Genomic DNA, 18,396 nt, shown 5'->3' on the forward strand with positions numbered 1-18,396 from the left:
TTTGTGGCTCGTCAAATCTACGCTACACTACTAGGCCAACCTAGAGCAAATCTAGTGGTCATCGAAAGAATACACAGAGCCATTAGACCTAAATCGAGAGGATCTGACCCACCCATACATGTCATATGCAGCCTATTGAGTTTTGTGGACACAGCAGAGATATTACAAAAGGCTAGAGAGGCTGATGAGCTGCTTTTTGAAAATATGAAGCTGCAACTCTATCAAGATGTTGCCGATACTACACTCGATAAAAGGAGGGTTCTTAAGCCACTGATGAACTCTTTCCGTGACAAGCCCTTTAGGTAGTTATACCCCTTTGGCCTTTCCATCACTAAAGATGGTCGTACAGTTATGGTCAGACACCCTGATGACCTCACAGCTCTCTGGATATTGCTCCGGTGGACATACCGGCTTGGCTCCTGATCACCTGTGAAACACCTTTGCCTGATTTGCCCTCTTCATCCCAGTGGACAACCCGCTCCCCTAGCAAATCTCCCAAGAGCAAGAAACCTTCTTCAGACTCTCCAATCACTTGAACCTGAGCTTGTGACCTTTTGGGGTCATTTCTGTCTTGAGGACTACCTTGATGTAAGGGTATAGCCCCTTACCTGACGACACAATTGTAAGTTCTGATATTATTGTTTAATTCTTCTGGATATGTTTTTCATCAAATTGACTTTTCCACTAAGAATGTTTGTTTTACCTAATAGCTCTCAGTTGAAACTTAACTGTTCTGAATCAGAGGAGCCCCAATTTACTACTTTAGTATACCAGTTTATAGTCCAAACAAATGCAAAAATTTTTTTTTATATTATTAGCTTTATTTAAAACACAAATGTGTGCCATGAGTCCGTGGCACACTACCTGTTCCTGTAGCCTTCTACCTCCCTTCCCCCTATCCCCTTATTGCTTGATTGAGTCGTCAACAATTTTCTAGGTTGATGACGCTATCAAGTAATCCTCGGTTTGAGGTAGCTCTTTCTTTTAAGAGTCTACAATGTTTAGTAAGTGATCTATGTACGCTGGTAATTGCACATGTGTTGATGCTGTTTATTGAGACCAGACCAAAATGTTGTTTTGTATTATCTTTGATTATCTGTAATGATTTCCCTTAAAATTAGTAGCTAAACTTTTACACTGTTGAGAAAATCCTAGGTGGAGTTCATTTTTATCCTGGAAACACACTGGAAACAAAAGAAACAAGGTGGATTCGCTATCCCAGACATTTATACGTATTATACAGCAAGCCATGTCTCAAGGTGACTGGATTTGGTAGCGCCTCCACCAAACTCCATACATGTCGAGATTGAAAAAGTTCTCCTGTGAGTGCATGCTTGTGAAACCATGGGATTTTTCCTAGATAATTAGATGTCTCAAGCTATTACCAGAGTTACGATTAGAGTTAGTCAAGCCATGTCCAAACTCTAAGACACTGGAGAAGAACCTCTCCCCTAATGCCAGTTGGAACTATTCCCTCCTGGTGCACAGCTACACTAGTAGATGTCACGGCACCTTGGTCTAGACTACTTAACTGCCCTCTGAGAGATCTGTATGCCCAGGAGACTGAACCTGAAATCTCAAAATTATTACCAGATGAGGAGGCCTCAGAAAAGCTGTTTCTACATAAGTTGTGCTTTAGACAGATATTCAGGAGATTTAGGAATTGTATGGCTTCCCACTCAGGGACCTGAACTGGATGGAAAAGCTCTTTACTGCCACTACACCCAGGGCTAAAACTATATCCCACATATACTCATTATTGTTACTACAGGTCTCAGTACCTAAACTAAGATACGTGAGAGAGTGGGAAACCGAACTTGATCACAATTTACTGAGTAAGAGGTGTCTATCCTATTTAGCTCCCACGGTTTTTTCCAGTCTGTCAGAATTCAAGAAAGTTTAAACTGCTCCCCCGTTGGTACAGAAGGCCTGTATTTCTACATAGGATTGGGCTTTGTGATTACGATCTCTGCTGCAGGTGTCTAGCTGAACCAGGCACATTATCACAAATTTGGATAAATTGACCGTGGATAAAACCATTTTGAAACGCGATCAAAACGGAGATTGCAGAGATTTGTGGTATAGATTTATCTCTTAATCCTGAACAGGTTCTCCTCTGGGTACCATCTCAGGAATTCAAACCGTCCAGACACTGTTTAGTAACGTGGTTGATACAAGCAGCTTAACTACTTATCCCCTTGAATTGAAGGGACACAGAACCCCCTTCAATCTATCATTGGAGAGAAAAGGTACAGCAGTTATATAGCTTTGAGGAATTTACAGGATGGGGATTATGGGATAGAGAAAGATTTCTGTACACTTGGGATAGTTGGATTACATATAAAAATAAATACATTGAGACCACTTAGTCCCCCTACCTCACTGTTTGGAACTCCTGACATGTTCTCAAGACCCTTTCCCATAATCTAGACCCAAACTGTATCACTCTGCCCACATCACTTTAAACAATGTTTGTTTTTCTTGATGTGCTTAGTTTTTACCTCCTACTTAGAGAACTTAAGATATATTACATTTGTGTATCATCCTTTAACAGCTTTAAAGTCCATTGCAATGTGTTGCCAGGGAGCATCAGGCACCAGTAGAGGAAGGAGCAGACCACCAAGTTTAGAATGAGGGGACTTGTTTATGGCACAATTAGCACAGGAGGAAACAAAGTCCAAGACATCTCTAGGTAGCGAGGGCCACCAATAATGACGAGCAATAAAGTCCCGAGTCTTGCAGGCACCAGAATAGCCAGCCAGTTTGGAATTATGCCCCCAGCAGAGAATTATTTTCCTCTCAGCAGGACGGACAAAAATCTTTTCAATGTCCTTGATCAGCACAGGATTTACAGCAATAATACTATCGGCCTTAATGTTTTTCTCCACAGGGCGGAAGTGGAGAAGTAATCGAAATCTGAAGAACAGTGACCATCTAGCTTGACGAGGGTTCAGTCACTGTGCAGACATGTAAGATTTTTGTGATCGGTGTAGGTAGCAGGAGAGAAGAGTTTGGAGAAGAATCTGCAAGATACTGCCTTACCCTTAGAATCTTTTTAAAACAGGAGTGCTCCAGCACTAATGGAAGAGGCATCAACCTCCACAGAAAACAGTTGCGTAACATCAGGATGATGAAGAACTGAAGCAGACGTGAAGGCGCTCTTGAGGTTGGAGAATGCTGACTCTGCCTCAGGAGTCCAGTCCTTAGCGTTCACTCTGAGATAGAAATTAGTCAATGCAAGAAATCTTTGTATAGCTCGGAGACCCTGAGGACGTGGCCACTCCAAGACGGACTTCACCTTTTCAGGGTCCACTTGAAGACCACGATTGGAGACAATATGGCCCAGGAAGGGAAAGGACCTCTTTTCAAATAATCTAAATAAAGATAAAAAATGGAAATGCACGGCACAGATCAATCCGAGATAGTTGGAAATATAGGTAGAGAAACTTATATATGCTCACCTATAGTGGTTGTGCTCAAACAGACACAACTGTGATGTAAATTTAATCAGTTGAAAGTAAATGATGTGCTGCTGCCAGGGTCCAGACCGGTAGACTGGGAAAGTCACCGCAACATATAGAACAATATACAGAAAAAATGGACCATATACGGCGCTGCAGTCAAAGGAGTTTGAGATTATGGAAAGAAGAAATTTAATAATGAATTCAATAATAATGATGATAATAAAACGGCTACACGTTTCGACCCTGGACTAGCGTCTTCCTCAGGCCATACATGAAACAAACAGCGTTGCTCCTTAAATACACCTAGATATTTGAAAAAAGCAGCCAAGGTATAGGGGTCAAAGTGCGGCCATGACATCATTGCAAAATAGAAACACCATAAATAACTTGTTCAAACGTCACATTGGTAAAGCAAACCATCATTATAAATATATATATAAAAATGCAAACAATATAAATGAAACATCAAAAATAAAGATCCCAAAATTGGGAAAAATAGCAATACGTTGAAAGCTTTGCAGCTCCAATAAAAGCGCGATCGAAGATACATTAAATAATCCACAAAACAGTTACACTAGTTATAATAAAAGTAAGATAATAAAACAATCCCACATAACTCACAACCATGAATTAAGGGACCCGAGAACACAAGGATAACAAATCCTGCCGGCTGCATGGGTACACAGGCGACGGCTGAAGGCTTGTGGAAGTGCTTTTGTAGTTTATCTTCTTGAATATGCCTGCAACCTGCAATATATATGTAGGACCACGCAGTCCTTATGTACTAGAATTAATAAACATAGGTTTAATGTTAATAAGTGGTTTCTTAAGCACAGTGTCTCACTTCACTGTGCTTCCATGCATAATTGGCAAATTGATACAATTTCCATTACCCCTATTGAACAAATCCCCCCTGACACTCCGAATAGATATAACAAACTAAAACAACGGGAGAACTATTGGATTTTTAAACTCTCTACCCTACACCTAGGAGCATCTCCTTCCCAGGAAACGCCAGCGCTCACTTCCGCTCTGGTCCGCTGTGTCCCATAGGGTGCGCGCACACACTCGTGCCCGTCCTTAAATGGCCAGCGCGCGCACAAATGGAATCATCATCAACTGCCTATGATTCCCTGGATTATAAAAATGGCCCTGCCCTTCTGGTCCTTGCCTGAGCATTGTTAGTATTCTCATGTCAGTCTTGCAAATTATCCCGTTCCTGTTGTTACCTGTGCCCTGTTGTTCCTGAGCCTGTTAGTGTTGGAGTCGTGTCCCACTGCATCTGCTGTCGTCTGCCATGTCTAGTATCATCTGCCACGTCCAGTGTCATCTTCCACGTCCAGTGTGATCCGCCACGTCTGGTGCAACCTGCTGCACCTGCTGTCATCCGCCACGTCTGGCGTAACCTGCTGCACCCACCTCAATCCGTGCCAAAGCCTCGGCCACTGTCTGGACTATTCAGGTACCCTAGTGTGGGACTTTGTAATGCTGGGGTGCTCTGTTGTTCGGCCAGCTGCCCCCCCCCCTCCACTGTCATGGGGAGACAACAACAACGCTCAGAGCCCTTTTTATAGTCCAGGGGGAAAAGGGATTGGATAGGGAACATTTTCACGTGCTGGCCCTTTAAGGCCGGGGACGAGCACGCTCACCCTAGTTGAGACAGAGGAACATTGCAGTCTCATTGGAGGGAGATGCCAGAAAGCTCGCACAACAGGACCGCGGGCACAACAGGGCCTTCTGATGTACTGTTCTTCATTCTGTAATGTTTAGAGCATTGCAACATAGAAGTAATGGTTCTGCTAATTAATTACTATTTTCTATTATTTTTAGAAGAATGGAAATAAAGTACAACATAAAAAAGAAACTGTGTAAAGGATGCAAAAAGATTAAATGGTAACTAAACTCTTAAAAAACTTTTGACATGTCAGAGTTACATGTCACAAGTTTTGATCAGTAGGGGTCCAAGCACTGAGACTACTCGCTAAAACGAAGCGGCAGATGCGCTCAGGTGTGAGCGCTGTGCCACTTAATTTCTGATCGGTTTTCCCCAGAAAGGACTCATAGGCTTTCTATTGAATCCGTACACGCTCGCTCCGCTTTCCGAGGAAAGCCGATCAGAAACAAAGCAGCACAGCGGTCACCCTAGCGCATTTTCCGCTTTGTTTTAGCGATATGTGGGGGTACAGGGCTCGGACCCCCACTGATCAAAACGTCTGAAACGTCACAATGACATGACAACAGTTCTTTAAAAGTTTAGTTACCGTTAAAATAAGTAAATAATCACACCTGCTTGTCATTTTTTTAAATCAAACCTTCCTAATTATTCACAAAGTCATTAGCTATTAAACGAATTCTCTTGAGTCTGCTAATTTTTTTTATCATTATTTATCTAAGAAAATAAAGGTTTCTAAAGAACCGGTAGTAAACATTAGATCAAGTACCACTTTATCCAGTACAGCAGTATGATTTCACAGTAGTGATGGGGGCCTACTTATTTGAAGAGTGCCCTTCATGTTTAATCTCTAACTATTTTTTTTCAGCAGTCTAATATTCATTGTTACCCGTCATAATGGATGCCTCTTTTATGAATACATTGAAGCTAAGCAGGCTCTGTGGAAGTAGTATTTGTCCTGTCCAGCTTCTCTTAAATCGCTCTTCTAACTACAAATACAGAGGTTTATTCATTTTACTTTGAAATACTAAAAATTACAAATTTATTTTACACGTGAAGAAAAATAGAAAGGTGAGAGTTCCTTTTCATTATTTTTGAGTCACAGTTTAAAGACTGGGAGATAACCAGTGTGGCTCCCAATTGTTTGATCTACATAATAACCAACTGGGATAAGCAGATGAAGCTTTTTTTTTGCATGAAAGCTTTATGCCTTTTTGACATTTTAGTATAAGAAAAAAATCACTTTTTACCATTTGTCCTCAAATGCGCATCACTTTGTGACACAAACAAGAAGTACAATCCAAATTAGTGATAAAATAATTTCACACCGATCTATATAATAACACTGATCGTAAGCGTAAGAATAGAAAAATATGTTTTGTGTAATCACAATAATGAGTAAGGACTACTAGGAGTACAGGTCCATGCCCAGATGTTTTTTGTTTTTATTTTTTATTAAGATTATATTATCAGTAGGGATGTTTTGTCTCTTCTTTCCTCCCTAATATCTGCCTACCATTCTGGATTGTGCAAAATAGGAGGAAACTCCTGTTTATAAAGAACAGTAAATGACTGACTGCTCATCTGAATGGGACATTTTGCTGTCATTGATATCGATGAGTTCAGAGCCAGCAGAGGTGGTGACAGTGAGCATTCTCTAGTTGGTCACTTACCAATTACTACCTGGGGAGAGCAAAGATGCTGAGGCAATGAGGTAAGTGTGGACTTTTTATTTATGTACTTATGAGCATTGTATATAAGGCACTATCTTGCTTGGGCACTTGTATGGTGGCACTGTGGCTGCAATAATGTGTATGGGGGCTTAATGTGGCTGTGGCATTGTATAAAGAGGCACTATGGCTGGGACACTCTTTATGGGGACACTGTCTTAGGCCCCATGCACACGACCGTATTTTTTACCTCCCGTTACTGGCGTAAATACGGGTCCTTTGTCACCCTTATTCCACCCGTATTTACGGCCCCGTTTTCTCTGCTTCTAACACGTAGAGAGAGATATTGCATTGCACTAATCGGTGGAACGCAGCAATAGAAAGAAAAAGAAGTTCATACGTACGGTGGCACGTCCCTCTTTTGACATCCAGTCCGACCTCCCTGGATGACGAGGCCGTCCATGTGACCGCTGCAGCCTGTGATTGGCCTGTGATTGGCTGCAGCGTTCACAAGGGATAAAACGTCATCCCAGGCGGCCAGACTGGAGGAAGAAGCAGGGAGTTCTGGGTAAGTATGAACTTTTTTTTGTTACGTGTTTTTGAAGTAAACATTTGAAATCTATATTGTGAGCGCCACGCATGGTACTCACTGTCCAGCGGAAGTCACTGTCCAGGGTGCTGAAAGAGTTACTGCGATCAGTGCAGCCCCTTCTCTCTATCCAGCACTGATCGTTTAACTCTTTCAGCACCCTGGACAGTCACTACCGCTGGACAGTGAGTACCATGCGTAGAAACGCTCCCGTAATTACGGGTGCACACACGTAGCCACCCGTAATTACGGGAGCCCCATAGACTGCTATGGGCCTGCCCGTGCTGTAATTACGGCCTGAAATAGGACATGTTCTATATTTTTCAATGGCCCGGGCACCTTCCCGTAAGCAAACGGGAAGGTACCCGTGGCCAGTAGAAGTCTGTTGGCCCATAATTACAGCCTGTAATTACAGCCCATAATTACGGGCGTTTTTACGGTCGTGTGCATGGGGCCTTACTGGGGAACAGTGTATAGTAGCACTACATTAAAAAATAATAATAATAAATAACAATAATATGCAAACGTCAAAAAAAATATCAAGCATGTGGAACTTGAGCGTTGATAGATTAATACTGCAGAATACTTAGGTTTGGTATTGCGGCTTATGATTTCAGTGGTCTAGATTCTTCTACAGTACTGAAAGGATAAGGAAGAAAATGGTTGCTTAATGTTGTAAAAAGTATCCAGATACAAAATGAGGAAGAGATAGACAAAGTGCTAAAAAAAATTGTAAAGTAAGGAACAATGAGAGCAGATATAACAGATTTATATAGTCGTAATGGACTGAAACTTTATAGAAATGTAATGTATAGAAAGACAGGCAATAAAGAATCACGTTTCAACATGTAGAAATTGGGAGGTGAACTATATTTCTACATTTACTGTGTGCTCTGGCAGAGAAACCCTGCGATAAAGCATTATTCACATGCCTCTTTTTAGAGGTGCCATTGAATTATATTTGTTTTCTCTCCATTCATGACAGCTTTTATATGCTTTTAGAAAAATACATGGCTTACAGAAACTGGAAATGTAAAAGTGCATCACAAAGTGCCTTTTGACGATTTATGAGATCATAAATTAACAGTGGCAGCGCATTCGATACGTTAAAACAAATGAATGAATGAATGAATGAATGAATGAATGAATGAATGAATATGAGTGCACATTAATAGGACCCACTGTCACAAGTACTCACCGAGTACCCAAATCCAAAGAAATTTGCATTATTTAAAATATTTCTAATATTTAACAATTTATTGATGATTAGTGTCACAATCAAAATGTAGAAATCCACCCAATTAAATGAACAGACGAGATTTGAGGCCCTATATGTCCTTCACCAGGCCAAATGGGGAGGGGAAGTCCAAATCTGACACAGGTATGTGCACAAAATATGCAAAGCTCCGATACAATGCCTTAATACCACTATACAGCATCATAAACTGTACATGTAATACCCCAATAAAGTCTAACAGTGCCATCAAGTGCTCAAATAGCTACAGAAAAAAAGCCATAAACATAACGTAAAGCTGCCAACTAATGTTATTTACAGTGCTTACAAAATATTGCCATAGAGTGGAAACATTTTATACATTGTGATAGCTTACATTGATAATATTACAATCTCTTCTGCTCCCACACATTCCTGGGCAATCTGCTAGGCCTTACTCAGCCCTTTCCATTCTATTCCATTACAGTTTGCATGGAACTTGCTTTCCTTGATCCAGGGGAAAAAATAGGGGCAGATTTAATAAGACTGGCATTTTATATGCCAGTCCAAATAAAAAAGACCACTTTTAGGTGAAAAAATTGTTTGTTTGTGTTTTAGCAGATTGCAGCTTTTGGTGCATTCGCAACTTTTCTACTCCAGATAATGTATGGCGTAGAACTTATGATAAATTCCTCCCATTGTGTTTTATTTCCCTGCTGCGCCCCTTATATAATTTCCGAAGTGTAAAATAATGCAATATAGAAAACAAATGGAGAGAGTACTATTAATACAAAAAAATAATAGAAATATTAATAAAAAAAATAAAGAAAAGAAGGGGTGGATTTGAAATAATGGAAAAGAGGGGGTATGGTTACTCTCAAGAGTGTTTTATAGTAGTAGGTTCAAAAAAGGTGCATGATAGAAGGCATGAGACGAGGAGAAGGACCACCTGAGAAGTAGACAAACATCTGGAATATGAAGAGGAAGTTTCAAAAAGGGTGAGTTTAGAGGATTCTCCACTATTGATTAATATTTCAAGGGGGGGTGGCGAATATCTCTAAAAATAAAATGATGGAATTAAGTGTAATTGTGGTAGAGCGGAATGAGCTAGATTTTTTATCAATATCTACACTTAAATCCTCTTTTTTAGGGCTTCCAACAGTGGCATACTCACTATAGAGGAAAACCACGCCACTGCTTTGGGGCCCTCTTGCTTCCTGAAATAGAGCCAAAACCTTTTCCTACAGCCGCCACTAGGAGGAGGTTAGTGTATATATGTTTTTACAGTTTCCATCTAACTTTATGGAAGCTGTATGAATTCATAAGCACAGAGTTTCCCCTACTGGTGGCTGCAGGCAGTCAGTTTTATCATGTACTGTGTGACGGAAAGCACAGGATTTTTAGATTTTTCAATGTACTGTATTTATGCCAGTTGTCTAGTGTAAAGAAATGTAAAAATACATTGTCCTGTCGCCATACTTATGAAGCACGTACAAATTGCTAAGGTTGACAAAGCTACAGAGTATTGTGGAGCACAACTTGTTTATTAAAATAATTCTTCCACTTTGCTTTTCCAAAAGGTCCGACCTGGTGTATTTTTGCCATTAGCCAGATTCACCAATAGAGCATGCCCTCTATTGGTAAATCTGCTACACACTGCAAGGTGAAGAGATACTAATTTACCGCTCACACGGTGCATTAGTATTAACAGAGCTCCCGCTATAAAGATCTGTTATAAAATTTTGGTGAACATTACCTTAATAATGAATAAAAATAAATTAGTTTATTTTTCGGAGCTGGGTGGCACTCATACTAAGCTTTGCTATGGGACCCTATGATTACTGTGTACGACCCTAGCTTTCAGAAGTGTCTATAAGAACTAAGGGTATAGGATCTAACAGGTTTCGCAGCATTTCACAGTACCATAGATGATTTTTAAAAAAACTGGAGGTAGAAAGCCTGATGGTAACATTGAATAAAACACAAGTCATAATAGCCCTGTTGGAAGTCCTAAAGCTCAAAAGAAAACAGACTAATACACCCCAACAATAATGACCACAATGAAAATATTATATCTGGACGACAAGGAAATATGGAAGAGAAGTGTGTGCAAAAGATTAAGAAAAGAAATCTAATGAATCATAATAGACCAGATGAACAAATATTGAGAAAAATATACTTCAACCTATCAAAACAGACTACAAAGGAAGAATATGATGTACTTAAAATGGGTTTATCATTTTGTTCATCTACACGGATTAATCTATTTGAGCTCTTTATTAAACTTAATTTTATTCTTAAAGCGTACCTGCCGATTCAGGTGACTTTTCAGAATAAACTGCCATATGTGTGTACATGAGAAATAACACTATTTCTGGCCATCATATCACTTAGGCTATGTTCACACAGAGTTTTTTTTCAGGCGGAATTTCTGCCTCAAAATTCCATTTGGAAGTTTGAGGCAGATTTTCCTCTCCCTGCACGCCGATTTTTGCAGCGTTTTTCGCTGCGTTTTTCGCCCGCGACCATTGAGCACCGTGGGCAAAAACGCAGCGAAATACGCTTTCTCTGCCTCCCATTGAAGTCAATGGGAGGTCAGAGGCGTGAATGCCCGTAGATAGGGCATGTCGCTTCTTTTTCCGTCAGGCGGTTTTACCACTCGCGGGAAAAAGACGCCTCCGCCTCCCATTGAAATCAATGGGAGGCATTTTCGGGCCGTTTTTGACGAGTTTTTTGGCACGGTTTCCGCGTCAAAAAACTCAGTGTGAACATAGCCTTAGGCCCTGTTCACACAGAGTATTTTGACGAGTTTTTTGATGCGGAAACCGCGCCACAAAACTCCTCAAACCGCCCGAAAATGCCTCTCATTGATTTCAATGGGAGTTGGATGAGTTTTTTTACCGCGAGTAAAAAAACAGCGTCGCGGTAAAAAGAAACGTCATGACCCATCTTGAGGCGGTTTCCGCCTCCAAAACCCCATTTCAATCAGTCAGGAAGAGGAAAAAAACGCCTCGACGAGTGTTTTGACGAGTTTTTGTCAAATCACTGTGCAAAAACCGTCTGGAGCAGTTTTTGCAGGAGGAGTTTTCCCTCAGTGAGTTCTTGATAAGTCTTGTCTTAACTGGTTCCCAACCACTGGCTGTATTTTTATGGCCAGCGGTCAGGGTCCTTAAAACCCGAGCCATAGACTTTTTACGGCTCGGGCTTTAACTTGCTGCCCGATCGGGCAGCTGAATGTCGGGTCTCCGGTTGTCAGTGACTGCCGGGGACCCTGAAGAGAAGACAGAAGCAGCTTTCGCTGCTTCTGTCTTCTCTGATCTCTTTTGCACAGCGCTCAATGAACGCTGTGTATAGGAATAGGGGCAGTGGCCGCGCCGCTGTCTCTATTGCTCCCGGTGTTCATGTGACTGGTCACATGATTACCGGGTGCCATTAGTGACAGACTGCTGCTGGGTCTTACTAGACCCAGCACAGCCCAATTAGTGACAATCGCCACTATGAGAGGGCTGATTTCCCCTGTAACTGGGGCTGCTGTGGAAAAGCATGGTGTAAAAGAAAGAAAAAAATATATATAAAGTTCCCCAAAGGTCTTTTCTGACCTTTGAGGGACAGACCATAGTAATAAAAAAATAAAAGTAAAGTAAAGTGCAAAAAAATTAATAATAAATACACATAAAATACCCACGCCAAAAAAAACGTCCCCCCTGCCAATCATTATTGTAACGCTAGCGCTGACCCAATTACCCTAATATAGACATGTAATATATTAAACTTTACGGTAGACAATAACGATCACAAATAAAAGGTCTATTTTAGGGTAAAACTATGTTATTACCAAAAAAAATAACAAAGGTAAAAAAGCTTATTTTTTTTACTATTATTTTCAAACTTTAAGAATAAAAATTCTAAAATAGCAAAAAGGATGTGTATAAAAATGATAAAAAAAGAAACCTGCATTTTCTACGGAAAAAAACATCGCAAAAATCACGTAGTTAGCGCAACAAATAAAAAAGTTATAGCCATTTAACTAACACGTGCTAAAAAGGGCTAAACGGTGTCTGGTCCTGAAGGCTCAAAATAGCCCGGTCCTTAACTGGTTAAAGGGGTTATCCAAAGATTTTAAGGTCTTAGCACAGGCCATCAATATTAGATCGATTGGGGTTCGACTCCAAACAGTCCTGCTAATCAGCTGTTTAACTCCGTAATGACCGGCCTATTTTAAACCTTAATGACCAAGCAATTTTTTACGTTTTTCCATCGTCTTATTCAAAGAGCTATAACTTTTTTCTTTTTTAAATGACATAGCTGTATAAGGTCTTGTTTTTTGCGGGACAAGTTGTAATTTTTAATAGCACCCTTTTGAGCTACATAGAATCTATTTATTCACTTTTATTTTAATTTTTTTTTATTGGGGAATAGAAAAAAACAGCAATTTCGCCACACTTTTTTGCGTATTAAATTTACGCCGTTTACCGTGTGGTATAAATAACACAATAACTTTATTCAGTGGGTTGTTGCGATTGCAACGATACCAAATTTATATAGATTTTGTATGTTTTACTACTTTTATTAGTTTTAGGGTATGTTCACACGGCAGCGTCCGTTACGGCTGAAATTACGGGGCTGTTTTCAGGAGAAAACAGCTTCGTATATTCAGGCGTAATGGCATGTTGAGTCGCTTTTTTGCTGCGTCAATTACGGACGTAAATGGAGCTGTTTTTCCATGGAGTCAATGGAAAACGGCTCCATTTACGTCTGAAGAAGTGACAGGTACTTCTTTGACGCGGGCGTCTTTTTACGCCCCGCCTTTTGACAGTGGGGCGTAAAAAAAATGACCGTCGGAACAGAACATCGTAAGACCCATTCAAATGAATGGGCAGATGTTTGCCGACGCTATTGAGCCGCATTTTTGGACGTAAATCAAGGCGGAAAACGTGTGAACATACCCTTACACAGTAAAAACACTTTTTTTCAAAATTATTTCTTTTTATGTCTCCATATTTGAAGAGCCATAACTTTTTGATTTTTTCGCCGATGCAGTTGTATGAGGGCTTTTGTTTTGCGGGAAGACTTGTAGTTTGTATTGGTACCATTTTGGAGTAGATGCAACTTTTTGATCACTTTTTATAAAAAAAATTTAAGCCAGGATTCAAAGAAAACAGCAATTTTTGCAATGTTTTTTATTTTATTTTTTACGTCGTTCACCGTGCAGGTTAAATGATGTAATAACTTTATAGTTGGGGTTGTTACAGATGCGCGATATGAAATATGATTAACTTTTTTACTTTATTTTGTTTTTTAATAATAAAGCAGTTTGTGAGGGGAAAAAGTTTGTTTTTAATTTTTCTTTTTTGTTACTTTTTATTGAACTTTTTTTTTACTTTTTTACTAGTCCCACTAGGAGACTTCACTATGCGATCCTCCGATCGCATTTATAATACACTGCAATACTTTTGTATTGCAGTGTATTACTGCCTGTCCATGTAAAACCGACAGGCATCTGCTAGGCCATGCCTCTGGCATAACCTAGCTGGCATACACTACATTCAGACCTGGGGTCTTTATTAGGCCCCCAGCTGCCATAAAAGACACAAACACTCTGCAATCTTATCGCCGGGTGTCAGTGGGAGAGACAGGGAGCTCCCTCCCTCTCTCCAAAACAACCCAGATGCGGCGCTCGCTATTGAGCGCCGCATCTGAGGTGTTAAAAGGGTGAGATCTATACTGATATCGATCTCACCCATCATAGCAGGGATGCCCCTAGCCCTCAGCTACCTCTGGTAGCTGAGAGCAGGGAGATTTAACGGCTCCCTGCTCTATTTATTCCGATGCAGCGCCGTAAAAAGTCTATTGTATCAGTTTAAATACGCATTAGTGGCCACTATAAAAACATTATGGGGCGGTCACTAACGGGTTAAATTGCCACAGTGCTTGTATGTCTGCTGCAGCCTTTTCATTGTTTACATAGGTTTCATTCCTGTTTGTACTTTCGCACTCTGTTATTTTCATAGTGGCTGTGCGAGGTATGGCAGTGTTGTCCCATTCAAGTGACCACTTTAAAGAGAATGTGTCGCGAATTTAACAAAAAATTCACGCAATTTACTTATTTTTATTATACTTTTTTTTTGTTTTTTTGGTCTATTTTTTTTTTTCTTGCACAAAGTGGAAAGTATTAAAAGTGAAATAATAATTTTACATGTTTTCCTATGTTGGCCACCAGAGGGAGCACTTGCAAGAATTACAGCAAGGTGAATCAGGCAGAAGCAACCTGACTCACAGCTGCTGTAGATGTGGGCGGGAGACTCACCCCCCATCCTATTTTTGGCTACAAGCCAGGAAAAGTTGTCTTCAAATTGCTAAGCATTGTCCAGCTCAATTTTTTAAAAGATTGTACGAATGGTAGCTGACTGAAGCTAAAGAACACATGCCATTATGCCATTATAATTAGTCATTATCATGCCATTGATAACACGCCGACACGAACAGCACAGGAAGCAGGCCCTCAGTCTCGTGGGGCCGTGTCGGCGCGTCATCAATATTAGAAAAGCTCCAGGACTTCCGGGAACAGTTCACCAGGTTTGAACGGCACCATTTAGTACCGAATTTTTAATTAAGGTATATTAGTGACTTTTTTTTACATAAATTTATGAATGCAAAGCAATTTTTGGTCCCCGGATAACCCCTTTAACCCCTCAATGCACCAGGACGTACCCGTACGTCCTGGTGCAGGGGTTGAAGCATAGAGCGGGCTCACATGTTGAGCCTATTCCATATGCTGCGGGTGTAAGTTGTGTATTACAGCTGACACCTCGCACTAACGGTCAGGAACCGAGATCGATCTGTTCCTGGACGTTCAACCACTGAGATGCCACGTTCAATAGCGACCGCAGCACCTAAGCCGTTACAAAGAGGGGGCTGCCCCCTCCGACAGCCCCCCCCCTGCAACACGATCAAGGGGTGCCGATGGTTGTCATGGCAGCCTGGGAGGCCTAATGAAGGCCACCAGGTCTGCATTCATTCTGCCTGGCAGGGCTTAACAGAAGCCTGTAAAAATGACAATGCACTGCGATACATTGCAGTGTATTTAACAAACGATCACTGGTTCAAATCCCCTATGGGGACTAATGAAAAATTTGAAAAAATTATTAACTAAACTTTTCAGTAGTGCACCAAAAAAAATTATAATAATAATTAAAAGTAAAAAGTAATGTTAAACAGAAAAAAGCTGTTACAAAGTGGGGGTGGCCCCCTCTGACAGCCTAACACCCTCTCTGCAACAAGATCAAGGCGTGCTGATGGTTGTCATGGCAGCCTGGGGGGCCTAATGAAGGCCCCCATGTGTGCCTCCTTTCTGCCTCTGTTAAGTTAAAAATAAAACGTTTCCCATTTTTTACCTAAAGTGATGTTAAATAAAAAAGTTAACATAATTGATATCACCACATCCGTAAAAAAGTCCAAATTATTTCCACCTTAGTTTCCCAGGAGATACGTTTTCAAGTACTTTCCTGTAAAGCTTTGAGTGCAGTTTAAGGTAAATTGGTGTGTAGAATTTTTTTTTTAAGCCATTTGGGGTTTCCAAGAGGAGCAGTTAGAAATCTGGTTGGGGATCTACCGTGTTGCTAAAGGAGAGTTTTTGTAAGAAGGAGAGGTTATTTGGAAACATGATGTGTATTATATCTTCAATTTACCAGTTTAAGTTCCTTACTTATCTCATGAATAGTCAATATCAGTGGCAGAACTAGAGTCCAATGGGCCCCAGAACAAATTGTCCTGCCCCTTCCATATTCAGACCCCAGAATCAGCGACCAAAGTGAATTCTGACCCCAGATTCTGACCCCAATATTAATTCAGACCCCAGACTGAGACGCAGTTATAACTAGTTCTTCTTCCTCCGGCTACTCCTTGGTGGTTCAGCCAGAGACTATTTAGTCCTCTCAATAAATGGCAGTCTCACACTCGGCCCAGGAGTGTAAATCATCAGGTGTCAAGGGTGAGGCTTGCAGACGATGTTTCCCTGGGTAATACAATGTCGAGCAACAATGTTAGCAGCGCCAAGTTTTCTCTTAATGAAGCAGGTGAAAAAAAAGTAGTAGGAGACCACAACAGCAAAGATTTGTGGGAAAGCTTGATGACATGTGGCCTGTGACAAGTAAGAACTGAGAGATAGCCAACAGATGATCTCTGTGGTACCGCACCAGAGGGTGTGATATCAGTGTGTTTTCTTCAGGTGGAGGAGGGGAGGACATCAAACGTGGAATCGTTTGTGAGTTTACCTTTTTTAGACCAATGCAGGGTGGGAAGGTGACATTTTGTATTTTAATGTCTCCCCGGGCTCTGTGACTTCTCCTGTCATTGTACCACCAATGCAGATGTACGGAAGGTCTTCCCTTTTCTTGGGAGTCTCCTAGGAATCCCTGCACCTGGTCTGTGTCAATCTTGCAAAAGCATGGGGGAGGTATTTCTGTAGGGCTGCATTCCACAGTACAAAGGGGAAAAATTTTGGGACTGTACAGACTAGTCAATACTGGGATATACACTCACAGCGCTCATGTACACCCAAACTACACACATGTAAACATACAGTAAACTGCACTCATATAGCCACACTGAAAATTAGATTACAATCAAAATTTGTGAATGACTAATCCAATATATGGGGTAAGTACGCATACACACATGCATATACAAATACACTATACACATGTGCATACACCCATACGTCATACATTATCAGATCAACAGAATCTGAGGTTGTGTAGGAGCCGGACTTCATGGAGTAAGGGTAAGGGTTGTCACAGGGCTGATGGCTGCGGGAGGTTTTTGGATGTTTTCCACTGAAATATATTTGGAAAAAAAGCAAAATGTAAAATTATATATTTATGTTACTGAAAAATATTGCTATTTTGTGAAGTTCCGAAGCTTTGTAACAGGGTACTGGAGTGAAATTAAGCAACATTGAAGTGATCACCAAAGCAGATCAATGGCATTATAATGGAAAACACTACATAGATCTTCCTCATCTTATATTAGAAAATCTATGCTAGCTGCAAATAGGCTCTCTGTCGCTCACACAGCATGACTCCCCCATGCCCAAGTGTATGAAAGAACAACTGATTAAGGTCTAGCTTGTTTTAGCAACCTACCGTGAGGGAAGAAATGCACTTGATATCGATCCCAAAAAAGAACTAACACCTATTTTCAGTGAAGAAAAAAACATAATTGGATCCCATATAATATAATTCTCATTTCTCCTTCTGAATAGACCTTATTGTTCCTGTATTTTTTAGCATTTTGTCCTAACGTTGCTTTTGCTATGCAGTGTATTGTTCGGTAATGTGCCACACAGCAATTCGAGCATTCATTTCCATGGTGTATTTTGTATCTATTCATATCTGCTTCATTTACTTTGCTGCTTCTTTCTAGACACTGTACGTGTAAAACATGTATAAACATTTTATATTGTTCTTGAGGAGAAATTCATTCTAAAGTAAGGCATGAAAAAACTGCAGCTAACCATGATATAAATATGTCAATGCATTATATAAAGTTCACAGCACATTGACCCATTTAATAAAGTTCTTGGACTTAATAAGTGATCAATTTATGTTGAGTATTTCCATATCTTTCTAAGTGATCGTTTTATCATTATTATAAAGGTCAATGGAAATTTTTGTATCAATCTCACATTTTAATGTCAAGACCTGACGATTATACAGATATGAGAGGCACTAAATAGACACTACTTATCTCTTCCTGCAGGAGCTGTCACAGATCATTTTCACAGAAAG

The sequence above is a fragment of the Rhinoderma darwinii genome, chromosome 1, assembly GCF_050947455.1.
Source record: "Rhinoderma darwinii isolate aRhiDar2 chromosome 1, aRhiDar2.hap1, whole genome shotgun sequence".
Lineage (NCBI taxonomy): Eukaryota > Metazoa > Chordata > Amphibia > Anura > Rhinodermatidae > Rhinoderma > Rhinoderma darwinii.